Source organism: Pristiophorus japonicus, chromosome 8, assembly GCF_044704955.1.
Source record: "Pristiophorus japonicus isolate sPriJap1 chromosome 8, sPriJap1.hap1, whole genome shotgun sequence".
NCBI lineage: Eukaryota > Metazoa > Chordata > Chondrichthyes > Pristiophoridae > Pristiophorus > Pristiophorus japonicus.
Window position 1 is genome coordinate 142,472,021 of NC_091984.1, and position 22,229 is coordinate 142,494,249.

Below are 22,229 nucleotides of genomic sequence, written 5' to 3' on the forward strand. Positions count from 1 at the left end.
AATCTACTATTGTTGTTCTGACCCTTCTGTCAACGTATACCTCCTACACATAACACTGCCTTTAATTAACGTTCATATAATCCAAGGGGAATAGAGCTAAACGTAGAACAGATCTTTCATTGATTCTTTGAGTAGTGCACTTACTTGAACTATTTTAAACATACTCTCATATCATAGAAAATATTAAAAACAATTAAGGTTAGTACTGGGAAGCCACAGGAAGGGCCCGTTGCCATGGTAACTGGCTGGCTTCGCGTCCCCTGTCAGAAAGGTCACCAGGTGCCTCGGGCACAGAGTGTGTAAGAGAAACGGTGCCCTTATCGCTGCTTAAAACAAGTGGACCCTTTGTCCCAGTCGTTCCTGCCTTGGTTGGGCAATTCACTTCCAAGGGAACTGTCAGTGAGGAGAGGAGGCCTCAACTACAGGCCCAGCAAATACAGGCAGCGTCAATGCACTGCGTGAGTGAGGGGGAGGGGTGCGTGCGTGCGTGAGGGGGAGGGGTACGTGCGTGCGTGAGGGGGAGGGGTGCGTGCGTGAGTGAGGGGGAGGGGTGCGTGCGTGAGTGAGGGGGAGGGGTGCGTGCGTGAGTGAGGGGGAGGGGTGCGTGCGTGAGTGAGGGGAGTCTTGGTGGGGGGTACTTATAGAAATATAGAAACATAGAAAATAGGTGCAGGAGGAGGCCATTCGGCCCTTCGAGCCTGCACCACCATTCAATAAGATCATGGTTGATCATTCCCCCAGTACCCCTTTCCTGCTTTCTCTCCATACCCATTGATCCCTTTAGCCATTTGGGCCATATCTAACTCACTCTTGAATATATCCAATGAACTGGCATCAACAACTCTCTGCGGCAGGGAATTCTACAGGTTAACAACTCTCTGAGTGAAGAAGTTTCTCCTTATCTCAGTCCTAAATGGCCTACGTCTTATCCTAAGACTATGTCCACTGGTTCTGGACTTCCCCAACATCAGGAATATTCTTCCTGCATCTAACCTGTCCAGTCCCATCAGAATCTTATACGTTTCTATGAGATCCCCTCTCATCCTTCTAAACTCCAGTGAATAAAGGCCCACTTGATCCAGTCTCTCCTCATATGACAGTCCTGCCATCCCTGGAATCAGTCTGGTGAACCTTCGCTGCACTCCCTCAATAGCAAGAACGTCCTTCCTCAGACTAGGAGACCAAAACCGAACACAATATTCCAGGTGAGGCCTCACCAAGGCCCTGTACAACTGCAGTAAGACCTCCCTGCTCCTATACACAAATCCCCTAGCTATGAAGGCCAACATACCATTTGCCTTCTTCACCGCCTGCTGTACCTGCCTGCCAACTTTCAATGACTGATGTACCATGACACCCAGGTCTCGTTGCACCTCCCCTTTTCCTAATCTGCCACCATTCAGATAATATTCTGCCTTCGTGTTTTTACCCCCAAAATGAATAACCTCACATTTATCCACATTATACTACATCTGCCATGCATTTGCCCACTCACCTAACCTGTCCAAGTCACCCTGCAGCCTCTTAGCGTCCTCCTCACAGCTCACATCGCCACCCAGTTTAGTGTCATTTGCAAAGTTGGAGATATTACACTCAATTCCTTCATCTAAATCGTTAATGTATATTGTAAAGAGCTGGTAGGGTGTGGGGGGCTGTTTATGTAGAAGAGAAGAGATGTCGGTGTGTGTCTAGCGAGGGTGTCGATGTGTGTGGGGAGAGGGTGTGTGTGTGTTTGGGGGGTTGGGGGCGGGTCGGTGTGTTTGTCTAAGGGGATGTTGGTGCGTGGAGAGGGTGTCTGTGTCTGTACAGGGAACATTAAGCAACAACTGATCCCTTTTTAATTGCCAACCTTATTATTTTTTAAGACTGACACTTCAAGTTTTAATTCAACTGGTCGCATCTACAGGCCATGCACATATTACCAGAAACAGATGAGACAGAACACATATCAAGAATTTATCACTCCCACAATTGGCCAAACAGGTTCCTTCGGGTTTATTTGCTCCCCAACCTTAAGGCACAAAAATACACCCAAAACAATCAAGTTCCAGAGAAAGAGCGAGACAAATTGCCCCGGTACGAAGCGTACTGCACCCAAGGAACACATACACGCCTAAACCGTTTGGAAAACAGCCAGCAGCCCTGGGGTTGCTGAAAACAAGCCTGTGAGCCAACACCAAACATTAAACATCCCGAGTGACAACGCAATAGCACGATGGCAAGTAAATCTATTGAAATGCCTTTAAAAAAAAAAATTGTAGAAAATTGGTACCTGTAGCTAAAATAAAATACTGTTTTCTTAATAATCTAAAAAAAATATATGCACTGCAAATAAATTGTACAGGTGGTGGGGTGGGGGGCAAACCTTGGCCTGTCACTCAGCCAATGATGAAAACACTTTTGAATTATGGTTTTTTGGGGGGAGAGGAAGGGGGTAGGAGAGATGTGTTGAACAAGTTGTAAAGTTTCTGCACTTGTGTCTCCACTGTAGGTAAATGCAGTGAACACAATGTATCACATATTGGGTACAGGTTAGGGGGAAATGTATCCAGCAAGTGTGACAATATAATTCCTGCTGGGGCTGGAAAGGCTGGCACCTATACCCACCCCCACAAACCCACCAGCACCCTGCCCCCCACCCTAGGGTGGGTTAGTGGGACTTACCCTCCTCCTGTGCCAGCTGGCTGGGTGGGGGTGTCTCCCCCTCCTCTTCCCCTTGATGTGAACTCCTGGCTTGCTTCCTTCACTCACCCCCTCATTACTGCCGCTCGTTCAAGTGAGGAGAGAGACCGAGGGACTGGCGGGGGAGGGAGGGCCGGGGGCCGGGGCCCGCCGGGACCTGTAGTCCTGCCGCCCGCTCCTCTCAGCGCCGCCGCCCGGTCCCGCACTACAAGTCCCAGCCGCCCCTGCGGCGCCCGGCGCATGCCCAGCAGTGCTGGCAGGGGCTGGCCAGCCTTCTCTCTCTCTCTCTCTCTCTCTCCAGTGCCCATGTTAAATAAGATGGCAAGGGATTGGTAGCCGGGCACAGGCAGGCACAACCAATGGATCTCAAACAAAAAAATGCAAGCACGGCGGAGCGGATAGGGAGGTGACAGAAAGCTTGCCTTGCACTCCAACCAACCAACCAGCAGCAGCCGGTGCAAAGTCCCTGAACTGCCCAACTTGTCCCCTCTCCCCTGCCTGGTGCCATCTTGCCTCTCTCCCCCCGCCCTATATCTATCCAGCAACATTGCACAGGGTATGACCCCCCCCCCCCTCAACTATCCAGCAACATTGCACAGGGTGTGTAATGTTAGCACTTTCAGAGCATTCCAAAAAAACAAATCTCACACCCACCACCCCCCCATGATTTTGCAAAGAAAGAAATACTTGCATTTATATAGTGCCTTTCACGACCACCATGTAGTGTCTCTGTACCTTGTTACAAACTCACACGAGGCATGGATATATCAGACATGGTCACTCTGTGACCTTCACTTTATTCCCAGGACTAAAGAGTGCTGATCCTGGGTGGGACCTCCCTTGGTGAGGAGCTCGCTCCCTGTGGTCAGGGTGTGCATTACAAGGGTATAGGTACAGTATGTATGAGTTACAGTTACATACTTATAGTCATTGCAAGATGGTTACATACATGACATCACCTCTCCCCTTAGGTCTTTTAGTTTCAGAGGTTTAGTCTATTGGGTGGTCAACGCTCTCTCGTGGAGCGCCGCAGTTGTGACTCTGGTGGCTGAGCCTCGGCATGCGTCTCTGTCACTTGAGATGATTCCGGCCTGTCCGGGCTGGCCGCAGGGACTGTGCATGCTGAGGGCTGTCTTTGTTGCTCGTGCGCTGGCAGTGGTGTGGGTGCTATCTCATCATGCTCTTCCTCCGTGTCTGCACTGAACCTTGTCTTTACTTGGTCCAAGTGTTTGCGGCATATCTGTCCATTGTTTAGTCTGACCACCATGATCCTGTTTCCTTCTTTGCCAATTACAGTGCCCTCAAGCCATTTGGGTCCCAAAGCATGGTTAAGAACAAATACCGGGTCATCTATTTCTATACTCCTCCCCCTTAAGTTTCGATCATGGAGCTCGGTTTGGGACTGGCGCTTGCCCTCAACAATGTCTGCCAGGGCTGGGTGGATGAGGGACAGCCGCGTCTTGAGCGTGCGTTTCATGAGGAGTTCCGCTGGTGGGATTCCCGGGAGCGAGTGCGGACGGGACCTGTAGGCCAGCAGGAGGCGCGATAGGCGGTACTGAAGGGAGGGTCCTTGGATGCGTAGCATGCCCTGCTTTATGACTTGGACCGCCCGTTCCGCCTGGCCATTGGAGGCCGGCTTGAACGGCGCTGTCCGGACGTGCTTGATCCCATTGCCCGACATAAACTCCTGGAATTCATGGCTGGTGAAACACGGGCCATTGTCGCTTACCAGGATGTCCGGCAAGCCGTGGATCACGAAAACCGTACGCAGACTCTCCACAGTGATGGATGTCGTTCATGAGTTCAATATGATGCACTCGATCCACTTCGAGTATGCATCGACAACGATCAGGAACATTTTTCCCATGAACGGGCCCGCATAGTCCACGTGAATACGTGACCATGGCCTGGTGGGCCACAGGGAGTGAGTGGGGCCTCCCTGGGGGCATTGCCCAGCTGGGCACACGTCATGCACCTGCGAACCCAGTGTTCCAGGTCTGAGTCAATCCCCGGCCACCACAAGTGTGACTGGGCAATGGCCTTCATTAACACGATGCCAGGGTGCTCGCTGTGGAGTTCCCTAATGAATGCTTCCCTTCCTTTCTGGGGCATGACTACCCGGCTGTCCCATAACAGGCAGTCGGATTGGACAGAGAATTCATCCATCCATCTCTGAAACAGCCTGACTTCCTCAGGGCACGCCCTGTGTGCGGGCGCCCAGTCCCCAGTCAGGACACATTTCTTTATCATGGATAGGAGGGGGTCCCTGTTGGTCCAGAGTTTGATCTGGCGGGCTGTGATGGGGGAGCCCACAGTGTCAAAAGCCTCAACGGCCATGACCATCTCGGCGCTCTGCTCCGACACCCCCTCGGTGGTGGCCAGTGGGAGCCTGCTGAGCGCGTCAGCGCAATTTTCGGTGCCTGGCCGGTGCTATGTGATGTAGTCATACGCAGCCAGCGTGAGGGCCCATCGCTGTTTGCGAGCTGACGCATTAGTGTTGACAGCCTTGCTGTCAGACAACGGGGATGTTAACGGCTTGTGGTCCATCTCTAGCTTGAACCGTCTACCGAAAAGGTACTGGTGCATCTTTTTCACACCATACACACACGCGAGTGCCTCCTTCTCGATCATGCCGTATCTACACTCTGCCTGGGAGAGCGACCTGGAGGCGTAAGCCACCGGTTGGAGTCGGCCGTCATCGTTACCCTGCTGCAAAACACACCCAACCCCGTAGGATGAGGCATTGCATGTTAAAACCAGTTTTTTACAGGGGTCATACAAAGTCAACAGTTTGTTGGAACACAGCAGGTTCCTCGCCTTATTGACAATCCCCCCAAGACCATTCACAACCTTTACCAAGGAGCATGTGTAATGGCTCCAACAATGTGCTTAAGTTCGGCAGGAAGTTCCCAAAATAGTTCAAGAGTCCCAGGAATGATTGCAACTCCGATGTGTTGCCGGGCCTGGGCGCCCAGCGAATTGCCTCAGTTTTTGATTCAGTGGGCCGGATCCCGTCTGCGGCAACCCTCCTGCCCAGGAACTCGACCTCAGGGGCCAAAAACATGCACCTGGCCTTTTTCAGCCGCAGGCCTACCCGTTCCAATCGGCGTAGCACCTCCTCCAGGTTGCGGAGGTGTTCCTCAGTGTCTCGACCCGTTATAAGGATGTCGTCTTGGAACACGATCATTCTAGAGATGGACTTGAGCAAGTTTTCCATGTTTCACTGAAAGACAGCTGCTGCCGAACGAATGCCAAACGGACACCTATTGTAAACAAATAATCCTTTGTGTGTCGTGATGGTGGTCAGAAATTTGGATTCTTCAGCCAGTTCCTGAGTCATGTAGGTCGAAGTGAGGTCCAGCTTCATGAACAGCTTACCACCTGCCAGCGTGGCAAAAAGGTCCTCCGCTCTCGGGAGCGGGTATTGGTCTTGCAGCGACACTCGGTTGATGGTAGCTTTGTAGTCGCCACAAATCCTAACCGAGCCATCTGCTTTGAGGACGGGAACAATGGGACTTGCCCAGTCGCTGAATTCAACGGGCGAAATTATGCCCTCTCTGAGCAGCTTGTCCAGTTCACTTTCAATTTTCTCACGCATCACGTATGGTACCGCTCTGGCTTTGTGGTGCACTGGTCTGGCCTCCGGAATGATGTGTATCACTACTTTGGTGCCCTTGAACATTCCGACACCGGGTTGAAAGAGCGACTCGAATTTTTGCAATACCTGCGAGCATGAACTTCTCTCCACGGATGAAATAGTGTGCACATCCCCCATCTCAGCTATCCAACTCCTCCCCAAGAGTGTGGGGCCATTTCCTGGAACAATCCAGAGTGGCAGCTGGTTCTGTGATCCATTGTGCATTACCACCAAGCTTTCACTGCCCAGCACTGGGATGATCTCTTTGGTGTACGTACGTAGCTGCGTCTCAATGCGTTCCAATTTGGGCCTGCTAGTTCTGTGTGGCCATAGTCTCTCAAATTGTTGGGCACTCATGAGGGACTGGCTAGCTCCGGTATCCAGCTCCATGTGCACTGGGATGCTATTCAGTAAGACTTTCATCATCATGGGTGGCGTTTTGGTGTATGAGCTGTGGACGTCGGCCACATGAACTTTCTGAACTTCAACCACGGTGGTAGTTTCCCAGGCCTCATCCTGCATTTCAGACCCCTCGTCTGGTTCGTCTGTCTCGCAGACTAGCCTCGCTACTGCCTTTTTGCATATCCTGGCCAGGTGTCCCTTGACATTACAAATCCTACAGGTGTAAAGTTGGAGCCTGCAGATTTTTGCAGTGTGTCTGCTCCCACATCTCCAACATGAGCTGAGATTGCTGTTAACAAAAGGACTATTCCCAGGCATTCCTCTCTGATGACTCGTTTGGCTGTTTCTAAGCACTCTAATGGGGGGTGTTAATTGTCCCATCACAGGATGTATTGTTTCTCATGATGGCGTGAATTGCCGATCCCCTTTCCATTGTCCCTGTTGCAGGCCCACCCTGGAGCTACTGGAACTAGTTGCTGCCTGGACGGTGTCGAATTGCCCTTGCCTGCCTGTTGGGTTCTGTGTCATTTTTATAACATTGATTCCCTGGTTCAACGCAACTTTAAAACCAGGGCTGTGTGCGTAGATTAGCTTGGTCTCTTCTTCCCCTGCCATAAAGGTCTGAGCTATCAACGCTGCCCCTTCTAAAGTCAAATCCTTCGTCTTTATGAGCTTCCTGAAAATGCCGGCATGATTAATGCCCTCAATGAAAAAGTCCCTTAACATCTCCCCCCTGCAGGCATCGGAGAACTTACAGAGACTGGCCAAACGGCGCAGTTCCGCCACGAAGTCCGAGATGTTTTGACCCTCCCGACGCCGGTGAGAGTAGAACCGGTGCCGGGCCATGTGTGCGCTACTTGCCGGCTTGAGATGCTCACTGATCAGCTGGCTGAGCTCGTTGAAGGACTTGTCCGCTGGCTTTTGGTGTGCGAGCAGATCTTTCATTAGCGCATACGTCTGTGGACCTTAGCTGATTAGTAGATGCGCACTCCGCTTGTCAGCCGCTGCCTCTTCCAGCCAGTCCTTTGTGACAAAGCTCTGCTGGAGTCTTTCCACAAAGTCGTCCCAGTCCTCACCCACATAGTAACGTTCCTCTGTGCCACCGGTGGCCATCCTCGTGGTTCGATGATTCCCGATTCTCGACGCCAGATGTAGTGTCTCTGCACCTTGTTACAAACTCACACGAGGCATGGATATATCAGACACAGTCACTCTGTGACCTTCACTTTATTCCCAGGACTAAAGAGTGTCGATCATGGGTGGGACCTCCCCTTTTATACCTGGAAGCCCAGGTGAGGAGCTCACTCCCTGTGGTCAGGGTGTGCATTACAAGGGCACAGGTACAGTATGAATGAGTTACAGTTACATACTTATAGTCATTGCAAGATGGTGAAATACATGACACACCGCACATCTCAAAACGTTTTACAGCCACTGAAGTACTTTTTCGAGTGTAGTCACTGTTGTAATGTGGGATACGCGGCAGCCAATTTGCGCACAAGCAAGCTGCCACACACAGCACCGTGATAATGACCAGATAATCTGTTTTTGTGATATTGATAGAGGGATAAATATGGGCTCAGGACACTGGGGATAACTCCCCTCCTCTTCTTCAAAATAGCGCCATGGGATCTTTTACATCCACCTAAGAGAGAGCTGTCATGTATGTAACCTTTATGTAACAACACTGCAATACTGTATATACGTAAGAAATGCACACCTTGACCACAGGGGGTGAACTTGTGGGAGACACTCCTCACCTGGTCATCCAGGTATATAAAGGGAGGTCTCACGCAGGGTCATCACTTCTTGGTCCTGTGAATAAAGGTTCAGGTCATGCAGTGACCTTGTCCATAGAATGTGCCTCATGTGGATTTGTGATATTGTGTAAGGACTTGACATTGGCGACGAGAAACGGGAATCATCGACCCACAAGAATGGCCACCGGCAGCACAGATGAACGGTACTGTGTTGGTGAGGACTGGGATGATTTAATTGAGAGGCTCCAGCAGAGTTTTGTCACGAAGGACTGGCTGGGAGACGCAGTGGCCGACAAGTGAAGGGCTCATCTGCTGACCAGCTGTGGACCTAAGACTTACGCGCTCATGAAAGACCTGCTAGCACCCGAGAAGCCGGCGTACAAAACCTTTGAAGAGCTCAGCAAACTAATCGGTGAGCACCTCAAACCGGTGAGCAGCGTACACGTGGCCTGACACAGATTCTATATCCACCGACATCGGGAAGGACAGAGCATACCGGATTTCATTGCGGACCTCCAGCGCTTGGCCAGCCTCTATAAGTTCACAGACGCCCGCAGGGGGGAGATGCTAAGGGATTTCTTTATTGAGGGCATCGGTCATGCTGGGATTTTCAGAAAGCTAATTGAGACCAAGGACTTGACCTTGGAAGCGGCGGCGTTGATGGCTCAGACTTTTATGACGGGGGGGAGGAGGAAACCAAGATAATATACGCCCCCTGGAGCAATTCTGCCTCCAACGTGGCGATGGATCAGGGAGTCAAGATCATAAACGTGACACAGAGCCCCGCAGGCAGGCAAGGGCAGTTCGAGACACCCCAGGCAGCAATAGACCCAAGAGTAAGTCTCCAACAGAGACAATAGCAGGCTGAACGGACATTTACGCACCCCCCCCACCAGTGAACAATGTGGTATGGGATGGGCCATTGACACCCACTCAAGAGCAGTCAAAGGGACAATCAGCGAGGAATGCCTTGTAACAGCTCTTTTGTTCACAACAATGGGAATCTCAGTTCATGCTGGAGGTGTGGGGGCAGACATGCTGCCAGGACTTGCAGGTTTCAACAGTTTGTCTGCAGAAATTGCAACCTCAGTGGCCATTTAGCGAGAATGTGCAGAAAGCCTGTAACCCGGCTAATATATGAGGCGGATGAACCAGATGAGGGGTCTGAGAGGCAGGATGACGCTTGGGGCAAATCAATGGATGCTGAAGTTCAGCGGGTTCATGTGGCAAACATTCACAGCTCATATACCAAAACATCACTTATGATGATGAAAGTCCTATTAAACGTCATCTCTGTACGCATGGAGCTGGGCACGGGGGCCAGCCAGTCACTCATGAGTTTTCAACAATTTGAAAAGCTGTGGCCACTCAAAACCAGCAGACCCAAATTAGAATGCATTGAGACGCAATTACGGACGTACACCAAAGAAATCATTCCAGTGCTAGGCAATGCAATGTTGGCGGTCACACACAATGGATCGGTGAACCGGCTGCCACTCTGGATTGTCCTGGGCAATGGTCCAACACTGTTGGGGAGGAGCTGGTTAGCTGAGATGAACTGGAAATGGAGGGATGTGCACGCCATGTCATCTGTGGAGCGAAGTTCATGCTCACAGATCCTACAGCAATTTGAGTCATTATTTCAACCGGCGTCGGGACGTTCAAAGGTACCAAAGTAGTAATACGCATCACCCCGGATGCCAGACCAGTGCACCACAAAGCTAGAGCTGTGCAGTATGTAATGCGGCAGAAAATTGAGAGCGAGTTGGACTGGTTGCTGAGAGAGGACATCATCTCATCCATTGAATTCAGCGACTGGACGAGCCCCATCATTCCCATCCTAAAAGCGGATGGCTCGGTCAGGATCTGTGGCGACTACAAGGCCACTATCAACCGGGTGTCCCTATAAGACCAATACCCGCTCCCGAGAGCGGAGGACCTTTTTGCCACGCTGGCAGGCGGCAAGCTGTTCACCAAGTTGGACCTCACTTCAGCCTACATGACCCAAGAACTGGACGACGAATCTAAACTACTGACCACCATCACCACGCACAAGGGACTGTTTGTTTACAACAGGTGTCCGTTTGGTATTCGATCAGCGGCCGTGATTTTTCAAAGAAACATGGAAAGCCTGCTCAAATCCATTCCCGGAACAATTGTATTTCAGGACGACATCCTCATCACCAGTCGTGACACCGAGGAACACCTCCACAACCTGGAGGAGATGTTACGCCGACTGGACCGGGTAGGCCTGTGACTCAAGAAGTCTAAGTGTATGTTTTTGGCTCCCGAGGTCGAGTTTCTGAGCAGGAGGGTTGCTGCAGTTAGGATTCGGCCCACCAAATCCAAAACGGAGGCGATTCGACGAGCGCCCAGGCCTTGCAACACATCGGAGTTGCGTTCATTTCTGGGACTCTTCAACTATTTCGGGAACTTTCTGCCGAACTTGAGCACCTTGTTGGAGCCGCTACACGTGCTCCTGTGTAAGGGTTGCGATTGGTTTTGGGGGGACTGTCAGGAACGGGCTTTCAATCGGGCGCGGAACCTACTTTGTTCAAATAAGTTGTTGACCCTGTACGACCCCCGTAAGAAATTGCTTCTGACATGTGATGCATCGTCCTATGGGGTTGGGTGCGTGTTGCAGCAAGGTAATGCTGAGAGCCAACTACAATCTGTGGTTTATGTCTCCAGGTCGCTCTCTCAAGCTGAACGGGGATATGGGAGGGTTGAGAAGGAAGCACTCGCATGTGTCTATGGGGTGAAAAAGACGCACAAATACCTTTTTGGCAGGAGGTTCGAATTAGAAACGGACCACAAACCGTTAACATCCCTGCTGTCAGACAGCAAGGCCGTCAATGCCAATGCGTCAGCTCGCATACAGCGAAGGGCTCTCACGCTTGCTGCGTATGACTACACCATCCGGCACCGGCCCGGCACGAAAATTGTGCTGACGCGCTCAGCAGGCTTCCACTGGCCACCACTGAGGGGGCAGCGGAGCAAAGTGCTGAGATGGTCATGGCTGTCGATGCCTTTGACAGTGCAGGCTCCCCCATCACAGCCCGCCAGATCAAAATCTGGACCAACAGAGATCTCCTCCTATCCTTGATTAAGAAATGTGTCCTGACTGGGGATTGGGCGCCCGTATACGGAGCATGCCCTGAGGAGGTCAGACCGTTTCACAGACGGATGGTTGAGCTCTCCATCCAAGCCGACTGCCTACTATGGGGCAGCCGGGTAGTCATGCCCCAGAAGGGCAGGTAAGCATTCATCAGGGAACTCCACAGCGAGCACCCAGGCATCGTGCTGATGAAGGCCATTGCCCGGTCACATGTGTGGTGGCGGGAATTGATTCAGACCTGGAACACTGTGTTCGCAGGTGCACGATGTGTGCCCAGCTGGGTAATGCCGCCAGGGAGGCCCCACTCAGCCCGTGGCCCTGGCCCACCAGGCCATGGTCATGTATTCACGTAGACTACGCGGGCCCGTTCATGGAAAAAATGTTTCTCATTCTGGTTGATGCGTACTCGAAATGGATTGAGTGCATCATTTTGAATTAGTGCACGACATCCATCACCATGGAGAGTCTGCACGCGGTCTTTGCGACCCACGGCTTGCCGGACATCCTTGTTTGCGATAATGGCCCATGTTTCACAAGCTACGAATTCCGGGAGTTCATGTCGGGTAATGGCATTAACTATGCCAGGACAGCACCACTATGGCCAGGCGGAACGTGCGGTCCAAATCATAAAACAAGGCATGCTCTGGATTCAAGGACCCTCCCTTCAATGCCGACTATCGTGCCTCCTGCTGGCCTATAGGTCCCGACCGCACTCGCTCACGGGGGTCCCGCCCGCGGAGCTACTCATGAAACGAACACTCAAAACTCGGCTGTCCCTCATTCATCCAGTCCTGTCCGACATTGTTGAGGGCAAGCGCCAGTTGCAAAACGAGTACCATGACCGAAATTTAAGGGGGAGATGTATAGAAATTGATGACCCCATATTTGTTCTCAATCACGCTTTGGGGCCCAAATGGCTTGAGGGCATTGTAATAGACAAAGCGAGGAATAGGGTCATAGTGGTTAAACTTAACAATGGGCAGATATGCCGCAAGCATCTGGACCAAGTAAAAAAAAAGGTTCAGCATGGACACTAAGGAACCTGAGGAAGATCATGAGATGGTATTCACACCACCGCCAGTGAACGAGCAACAAGAACATTTAGCAGCAAGCACAGTCCCTGCGGTCAGCCCAGACAGGCCGGAATCACCACAGGTGACAGACACGCATACCAAGGCTCAACAACCAGAGCCCCAACTGCGGCGCTCCACGAGAGAGCACAGACCACCGGAGAGACTTAACCTATGATCCCAATAAGATGTTGAGGGGGAGGTGATGTCATGTATGTAACCTTTATGTAACAACCCTGCAATACTGTATATACGTAAGAAATGCACACCTTGACCACAGGGGGTGAACTTGTGGGAGACACTCCTCACCTGGTCATCCAGGTACATAAAGGGAGGTCCCACGCAGGGTCATCAGTTCTTGGTCCTGTGAATAAAGGTTCAGGTCATGGAGTGACCTTGTCCATAGAATGTGCCTCGTGTGGATTTGTGGTATTGTGTAAGGACTTTACAAGAGCAGACTGGGCCTTGGTTTAACATTTAATCCGAAAGACGGCACTTCCGACAGTGCAGCACTCCCTCAGCACTGCAGTGGAGTGTGGGCAGGCCACATAGTTCGCATGCCAGATATGAGACTTGCAAAGCAAGTGCTCTAAGTGGAGCTCCTTCACGGCAAACGAGCCAAAGGTGGGCAGCGGAAATGTTTCACGGACACCTTCAAAGCCTCCCTGATAAAGTGAAACATCCCCACCGGCACCTGAGAGTCCCTGGCCAAAGACCACCCTAAGTGGAGAAAGTGCATCCAGGAGGGCACTGAGCACCTCGAAACTCAACGCCGAGAGCATGCAGAAACCAAGCGCATGCAGCGGAAAGAGCGTGCGGCAATCCAGTCCCACCCACCCGTTCGCTCAACAACTATCTATCCCACCTGTAACAGAGACTGTGATTCCCGCATTGGACTGTTCTGCCACCAAAGAACTCATTTCAGGAGTGAAAGAAGCAAGTCTTCCTCAATTTCAAGGGACTGCCTATGGTGATGATGGAGTGTCAGCCGAGATTTTTGTGCTCAAGTTTCTGGAATGGGAATTGAACCCACAACCTTCTGACTTAGAGGCAAAAGTGCAACGCATTGAGCCACAGCCGACACTGTGAAATGATTGACTTTATTTTTCCTCTAATCTCTGTAACTTTTACAGGATGGGTGAACTTTTTGATAACCATTACGAGATCAGAAATGGCGATGTGGTAAAAATAACAAACCAGCCATGCCAAGTTCCCGCCATGCCTTGTCCCTCCTCAAAACGCCAACCCCAAATTTTAAATCTTCAACAACAGGCTACAGTTGTGAGGCTCATTCTGCACCCTTGCATTGTAACGTTTATTTTTAAACACTAATAATAATTGATCGGAGGATTCTAATAAATTCATTGCAAAATTTTCTAATAAAAATTCTTTCCATCCCCCAATCCCCTCCAATTATTTTTTGTGAGGCAGGTGGTGTTCTATCTGTGTTCGCAATTTCAGTTTATGACTGGCACTGAAGAATATTGTTTCAGTTAATTGAGGATGAAACCTCATTTTCTCACTCTCTTTCTCGACACTCCACAATTCCCCTTTCCTTCCCCAGACTTAGCTTTCCCTTCCCTTCCCTCGATATTCGCCATTTCTCCCTCCCCTTACATAAGAACATAAGAAGTAGGGGCGTTACATTTGCGGTTTTCCAATCCGCTGGGAGCTCTCCAGAATCCAGGGAATTTTGGTAGATTGCAACCAATGCATCCACTATCTCTGCAGCCACTTCTCTTAAGACCTTAAGATGTAAGCCATCAGGTCCAGGGGACTTGTCCACCTTTAGTCCCATTATTTTACCGAGTACTACTTCATTAGTGACAGGGATTGTATTAAGTTCCTCCCTTCATATAGCCCCTTGATTTTCCACGATTGGGATGTTTTCAGTGTCTTTGACCGATACAAAATATTTGTTCACTGTCTCTGCCATTTCCCTGTTCCCCATTATTAATTCCCCAGTCTCATCCTCCAAGGGATGAACATTTACTTTAGCTATTCTCTTCCTTTTTATATACCTGCAGAAACTCTTACTATCTGTTTTTATATTTTTTGCTAGTTTACTTTCATAATCTATCTTCCCTCTCTTTATTATTTTTTTAGTCGTCCTTTGCTGGTTTTTAAAAGTTTCCTAATCCTCTGTCTCCCACTAATCTTGACACTTTGTATGCCCTTGTTTTCAATTTGATACCATCATTTACTTCCTCAGTTAGCCACGGATAGTTCTTCCTTCTCTTAAAGTCTTTCCTTCTCACTGGAATATATTTTTGTTGAGAGTTGTGAAATATCTCCCTTTGACAGTCCCCATTTCCCCTTCCCCTTCCATTGACCCTCCCATTTCCCCCTCTCCCTCCCCAGGCACACCCCATTTCCCCTTACCTCGACATTTCCCATTCCCCTCCCCTTCCTTCAACACTTCCCAATCCCCTTCTTCTCCAACACTCCCCATTTCCCCCTTCCATTGACACACTCCCATTTCCGTCTTGTAAAGTCCTGTCCCCTCGGTACAGATTCACACGAGGCATGTAGTGAAGTCAAGGTCACTCTGGACCTGCACCTTTATTTCACAGCTCTGGAATGCTGCACTTGCCTGAGACCTGTCCTTATATACCTGTCTCTTGCAAGTGCACCCCTGGTGGTAAGGTATGCTGGTGGTTACAGGTCATATCTTATTACAGTCATGTATAGCATGTTAGGATACAGTTATATATAATAATGAAAGATACATGACAACACCCTCCCCCAAGATCTTATTGTCTTATAGGTTCAGTCTCTCAGGTGGTCTACGCTCTCGCGTGAAGCATCTGAGTTGTGGTTCAGTTGTTTGCCTTGGTGTCTGTTTTTCTTTGGGTGTGGTTGCTGGTATCTCGCCTGGGCTGTCTGTTTCGATTGGTGTGATTGTTGTTGACTCGCCTGGGCTGTCTGTTGGGATTGCCCTTTCCTCAGGTTGTTCCCTCTGTCTGTCCACCAGGTGTGGTGCGAGTTCCATATTGTAGTCTGCCTCTGGTTCCGCAGTGTTGTTGATAAATCTGCTTTTGACTTGGTCTACATGCATCCGGCAGGTTTTGCCATTGTCCATTTGTACTACCAGTAGCCTGTTTCCTTCCTTGCCCGTTACTGTCCCTGCAAGCCATTTGGGACCCCTGCCATAGTTTAGTACAAACACTTTGTCCCCTATCTTATTCCATCTCCCCCTCGAATTTCTGTCATGGTACTCAGTCAGCTTATGGCGCTTTGCCTCAACGATTTCGTGCATGTCTGGGAGGATTAATGAGAGCCTTGTTTTTAAAGTCCTTTACATCAACAGTTGTGCGGGGGGGGGATCCCAGTCAATGAGTGTGGACGAGATCTGTATGCCAGCAGCAGTCACGACAGGCGACCCTGCAGAGTGGGACCTTGGATTTTAAGCATGCCTTGTTTAATGATTTGCACTGCTCTCTCTGCCTGGCCGTTGGAGGCCGGCTTGAATGGTGCCGACTTCACATGATTTATGCCGTGGTCAATTATAAAATCTTGGAATTCTGCACTGGTGAAGCACGGACCATTGTCACTGACCAATATGTCAGGGATTCCGTGCGTTGCAAACATGGTTGCGAGGCTCTCCACAGTGGTGGAGGTTGTGCTCGAGTTTAAAATGGTGCATTCGATCCACTTTGAAAATGCATCTACAACTACAAGGAACATTTTGCGCATGAATGGGCCCACATAGTCTACGTGCACCCACGACCACGGTTTGGTAGGCCAGGGCCAGTGACTCAGTGGAGCCTACCTGGGGGCATTGCTGAGTTGGGCACAAATGGTGCACCTTCGGACGCAGAGCTCCAAGTCCGTGTCAATACCAGGCCATCAGACATGGGATCTGGCTATGGCCTTCATGAGAACAATCCCCGGGTGCTCGCTGTGGAGCTCCCGGACAAATGCCTCTCTGCCTCACAGAGGCATGACCACTCGGCTGCCCCACATCAGGCAGTCTGCTTGAAGTGATAGCTCATGCATGCGCCTGTGAAAGGGTTTTAATTCCTCGGGGCAGGCATCGCGAGCCTCTGCCCAGTCACCGGTTAGGACACATCTTTTTACTAAGGATAACGTGGGGTCGCTGGCCGTCCAGGCTCTGATTTGGCGAGCCGTCATAGGCGAACCTGTAGACTCAAAGGCATTGGTTACCATGACTATCTCACAGTCCTGTTCATCAGATCCTTCCGTGGTCGCCAGGGGTAGCCTGCTGAGTGCGTCGGCACAGTTGCCTGTGCCTGGTCTGTGCCTTATGGTATAGTCGTAGGACGCCAGCATGAGTGCCCACCGTTGAATTCGCTCCAAGGCGTTGGCGTTTATTGCCTTGCTCTCGGATAGGAGGGACGTGAGGGGCTTGTGGTCAGTTTCTAACGTGAACTTGGCCCCGAAAAGGTATTGGTGCATCTTTTTGACACCGTACACGCACGCGAGCGCCTCCTTCTCTACCATTCCGTACCCGCGCTCCGCCCGCGAAAGTGACCTGGAGGCATAAGCTATGAGTTGTAATTTGCCCGCACTATTTACATGTTGCAAAACGCACCCGACCCCATACGCTGACGCATCGCATGTGAGAACTAGCTTGTTACCTGGATCAAAGAAAGTCAAAACACTGTTGGAACACAGAAGGTTGCGTGCCTTATTGAAGGCGCATTCCTGGGCGTTCCCCCAAAGCCAATCGCACCCTTCCTGAGTAGCACATGAAGAGGCTCCAGCAACGTGTTTAAGTTCTGCATAAAGTTCCAAAAGTAATTGAGCAGCCCGAGAAAGACGTGCAGTTCTGAGACATTCCGGGGCCTGGGTGCCTGCCGAATTGCTTTTGTTTTGGACTCTGTTGGGCAGATTCCATCAGCGGCAATCCTTCTGCCGAAAAATTCAACCTCGGGTGCGAGAAACAGGCACTTGGATTTCTTGACTCGTAGGTCTACCCAATCCAACCGCTTTAGTACTTCCCCCAAATTACAGAGATGGGAGTCGGTGTCCCTGCCCGTGATAAGTATGTCGACTTGAAATACAACCGTCCCCGGGATGGACTTGAGCAGACTCTCCATGTTGCGCTGGAATATGGCAGCTGCCGACCTGATGCCGAATGGGCATCGATTGCACATGAAAAGGCCTCGATGTGTGTTGAAGGTGGTGAGCAGCTTGGATTCCTCGGTCAATTCTTGCGTCTTATACATATGTGAGGTCTAATTTTGAGAAAAGTTTACCTCCAGCCAATGTGGCAAATAAGTCCTCCGCTCTGGGCAGCGGGTACTGGTCTTGTAGGGAGACTCTGTTTATGGTAGATTTGTAGTCCCCACAGATTCGTACGATACATCAGGCTTCATGACTGGGACGATGGGATTTGCCCAGTCGCTAAATTCCACAGGTGATATAATGCCTTCCAGCAGAAGCCTGTCTAGTTCGTGTTCAATCTTTTCCCTCGCCACATGGGGTACAGCTCTGGCCTTGTGATAGACCGGTCTAGCATCCTGTGTGATGTAGATTTTGACTTTGGCCCCTTTGAAAGTGCCCACACCTGGCTGAAAGAGATGTTCAAATCGTTTTATAACTGTTGAGCAGGAGGTACATTCCTCTAATGACATGGCATGGACATCATCCCATTTCCACAGGGGAAGTCGGTTCACTGTCCTTTGTGTGTGACAGAGAGCACGGCGCTGCCGAGGACTGGTACGATTTCTTTGGTATAGGTCCTTAGTTTGGTGTCGACCCTTGTGAGTTTTGGTCTGTCTCTTTTATGCAGCCACAGTTGTTCAAATTGTTGAGCGCCCATGAGAGATTGACTCGCTCCCGTATCCAGCTCCATGCTGACAGGTATCCCGTTGAGTAGGACCCTCATCATTATAGGAGGTGTCCTGATGTAGGAGCAGCGGCCATTGATCGCGTTGACCCGCTGTACATCGGTGTCCCAGGTACTGTCCCCACCGACTTCTGGTCCGCTTTCCGACCCATCCGATTCATATACCAGCCGAGCTACCGTTTTTTTGCACATGCGGGCCAAATGCCCTGTATATTCACAGTTCCTGCAAACAGCCTGCTGAAATCGACATCCCCTTGATGAATGCCCACCCCCACACCTCCAGCACAGACTGCTTCTATTGTTCCCAAAGAATGAGCTGCGTCTGGCTGATCTCTCTTGAGCTTCTCTCAGTTTGTAGTTGATTGCTCGCATTGTGGGTTGATGATGTGTGAACGGCCGTTCCTGTGGCTCTTGATGGCTTCTGGCACCACTGCCTGCTGTCGAGAGCCTGTTCTCCTGGTTTTATCTGTGTGTGGGGCTAGCAGCTTGTTTCATGCTGTGAACTTCTTGTTCCGATATTTTGTTAGTTGTTGTACCTGCATTGTAAATCAACCTCGTTTCTTCTTCCCCTGCCAAGAATGTCTGTGCAACCAGTGCTGCTGCCTCTAAGGTCAGGTTCTTGGTCTCTATGAGCTTTCGGAATATGCCTGTGTGGCCTATTCCTTCAATGAAAAAGTCTCTCAGCATTTCTCTCCTCAGTTCATCGGAGAACTCACATAAACTAGCCAACCTCTGAAGTTCTGCCACGACGTCAGGTATGCTCTGGCCCACATAGCATCTGTGGTTGTAGAACCTGCGTCTGGCCATGTAGGCTGCTCGCTGGCTTCAGGTGGTCTCTTACCAGTGTGCTCAATTCTTCAAACGACTTGCTTGCTGGTTTCTCGGGTGCCAGAAGATCCTTTACTAAAGCGTATGTTTGCGAGCCACAGCTGGCCAAGTGATGGGCTCGTCTCTTGTCTGCTTTGTCGTCTCCTAACCAGTCTTTGGTTACAAAGCTTTGCTGGAGCCTTTCTATAAAGTCCTCCCAATTGTCTCCAGCATTGTACTTTTCATCTGATCCGTTGTTCGCCATTCTGTGGATTCTGTAATCCCGTAACCCATCGCCACTGTAAAGTCCTGTCCCGTCAGTACAGATTCACACGAGGCATGTAGTGAAGTCAAGGTCACTCTGGACCTGCACCTTTTATTTCACAGCTCTGGAATGCTGCACTTGCCTGAGACCTGTCCTTATATACCTGTCTCTTGCAAGTGCACCCCTGGTGGTAAGATATGCTGGTGGTTGCAGGTCATATCTTATTACAGTCATGTATAGCATGTTAGGATACAGTTATATATAATAATGTAAGATACATGACAAGAACGATCCCCGGGTGCTCGCTGTGGAGCTCCCGGACAAAATGCCTCTCTGCCTCGCAGAGGCATGACTACTCGGCTGCCCCACATCAGGCAGTCTGCTTGAAGTGATAGCTCATGCATGCGCCTGTGAAAAGGTTTTAATTCCTCGGGGCAGGCATCGCGAGCCTCTGCCCAGTCACCGGTTAGGACACATCTTTTTACTAAGAATAACGCAGGGTCGCTGGCCGTCCCGGCTCTGATTTGGCGAGCCGTCATGGGCGAACCTGTGGACTCAAAGGCATTGATTGCCATGACTATCTCACAGTCCTGTTCGTCAGACCCTTCCGTGGTCGCCAGGGGTAGCCTGCTGAGCGCGTCGGCACAGTTGTCTGTGCCTGGTCTGTGCCTTATGGTATAGTCGTAGGACGCCAGCATGAGTGCCCACCGTTGAATTCGCGCCGAGGCATTGGCGTTTATTGCCTTGCTCTCGGATAGGAGGGATGTGAGGGGCTTGTTGACAGTTTCTAACGCGAACTTGGCCCCGAAAAGGTATTGGTGCTCTTTTTGACACCGTACACACACGCGAGCGCCTCCGTCTCCACCATTCCGTACCCGCGCTCCGCCCGCGAAAGTGACCTGGAGACATAAGCTATGAGTTGTAATTTGCCCGCACTATTGACATGTTGCAAAATGCACCCGACCCCATACGCTGACGCATCGCATGTGAGAACTAGCTTTTTACCTGGATCAAAGAAAGTCAAAACACTGTTGGACACCGAAGGTTGCGTGCCTTATTGAAGGCGCGTTCCTGGGCGTCCCCCCAAAACCAATCGCACCCCTTCCTGAGTAGCACGTGGAGAGGCTCCAGCAGCGTGCTTAAGTTCTGCATAAAGTTCCCAAAGTAATTGAGTAGCCCGAGAAATGCGCGCAGTTCTGATACATTCCGGGACCTGTGTGCGAGGCGAATTGCTTTTGTTTTGGACTCTGTTGGGCGGATTCCATCAGCGGCAATCCTTCTGCCCAAAAATTCAACCTCGGGTGCGAGAAACAGGCACTTGGATTTCATGACTCGTCGGCCTACCTGATCCAACCGCTTTAGTACTTGATCCAAAGTACGGAGATGGGAGTTAGTGTCCCTGCCCGTGATAAGTATGTTGTCTTGAAATACAACCGTCCCCGGGATGGACTTGAGTAGACTCTCCATGTTGCGCTGGAATATGGCAGCTGCCGACCTGATGCCGAATGGGCATCGATAGTACATGAAAAGGCCTCGATGTGTGTTGATGATGGTGAGTAGCTTGGATTCCTCGGTCAATTCTTGCGTCATATACGCAGATGTAAGGTGTAGTTTTGAGAAAAGTTTACCTCCAGCCAATATGGCAAATAAGTCCTCCGCTCTGGGCAGCGGGTACTGGTCCTGTAGGGAGACTCTGTTTATGGTAGATTTGTCGTCCCCACAGATTCGTACGGATCCATCAGGCTTCATGACTGGGACGATGGGACTTGCCCAGTCGCTTAATTCCACAGGTGATATAATGCCTTCCCGCAGAAGCCTGTCTAGTTCATGTTCAATCTTTTCCCTCTTCACATAGGGTACAGCTCTGGCCTTGTGATGGACCGGTCTAGCATCCTGTGTGATGTAGATTTTGACTTTGGCCCCTTTGAAAGTGCCCACACCTGGCTGAAAGAGATGTTCAAATCGCTTTATAACTGTTGAGCAGGAGGTCCGTTCCTCTAATGACATGGTATGGACATCATCCCATTTCCAGTTTAGTTTTGCCAGCCAGCTTCTCCCCAGCAGTGCTGTGGGGTCTCCGGTGACAATCCACAGGGAAAGTCGGTTCACTGTCCCTTTGTGTGTGACAGAGAGCATGGTGCTGCCGAGGACTGGTACGATTTCTTTGGTATAGGTCCTTAGTGTGGTGTCGACCCTTGTGAGTTTTTGTCTGTCTCTTTTATGCGGCCACAGTTGTTCAAATTGTTGAGCACCCATGAGAGATTGACTCGCTCCCGTATCCAGCTCCATGCTGACAGGTATCCCGTTGAGTCGGAGCCTCATCATTATAGGAGGCTTCCTGTTGTAGGAGCAGCGTCCATTGATCCTGTTGACCCGCTGTACATTGGTGTCCCAGGTACTGTCCCCACCGTCTTCTGGTCCGCTTTCCGACCCATCCGATTCATATACCAGCCGAGCTACCGTTTTTTTGCACATGCGGGCCAAATGCCCTGTATATTCACAGTTCCTGCAAACAGCCTGCTGAAATCGACATCCCCTTGATGAGTGCCCACCCCCACCTCCAGCACAGACTGCTTCTGTTGTTCCCAAAGAATGAGCTGCGTCTGGCTGATCTGTCTTGAGCTTCTCTCAGTTTGTAGTTGATTGCTCGCATTGTGGGTTGATGAGGTGTGA

The 22,229-nt window shown here is 50.6% G+C and overlaps 1 protein-coding gene across 4 annotated transcripts in view; it reads right to left on the bottom strand.

The window, feature by feature from the left end:
- The window catches only part of LOC139268771 (nucleus accumbens-associated protein 1-like), a 59,301-nt gene extending 55,817 nt beyond the window's left edge, over window positions 1–3,484 (bottom strand). For 3 of the 4 annotated variants that reach the window (XM_070887452.1, XM_070887453.1, XM_070887450.1), the window contains exon 1: window positions 2,665–2,812. The gene's annotated coding sequence lies outside the window, so the exon portion shown is untranslated. Of the gene's footprint in view, window positions 1–2,664; window positions 2,813–3,417 lie in introns of those variants that run through there. The other variant, XM_070887451.1, reaches the window with a different exon arrangement.
- Window positions 3,485–22,229: the final 18,745 nt, after the last annotated feature.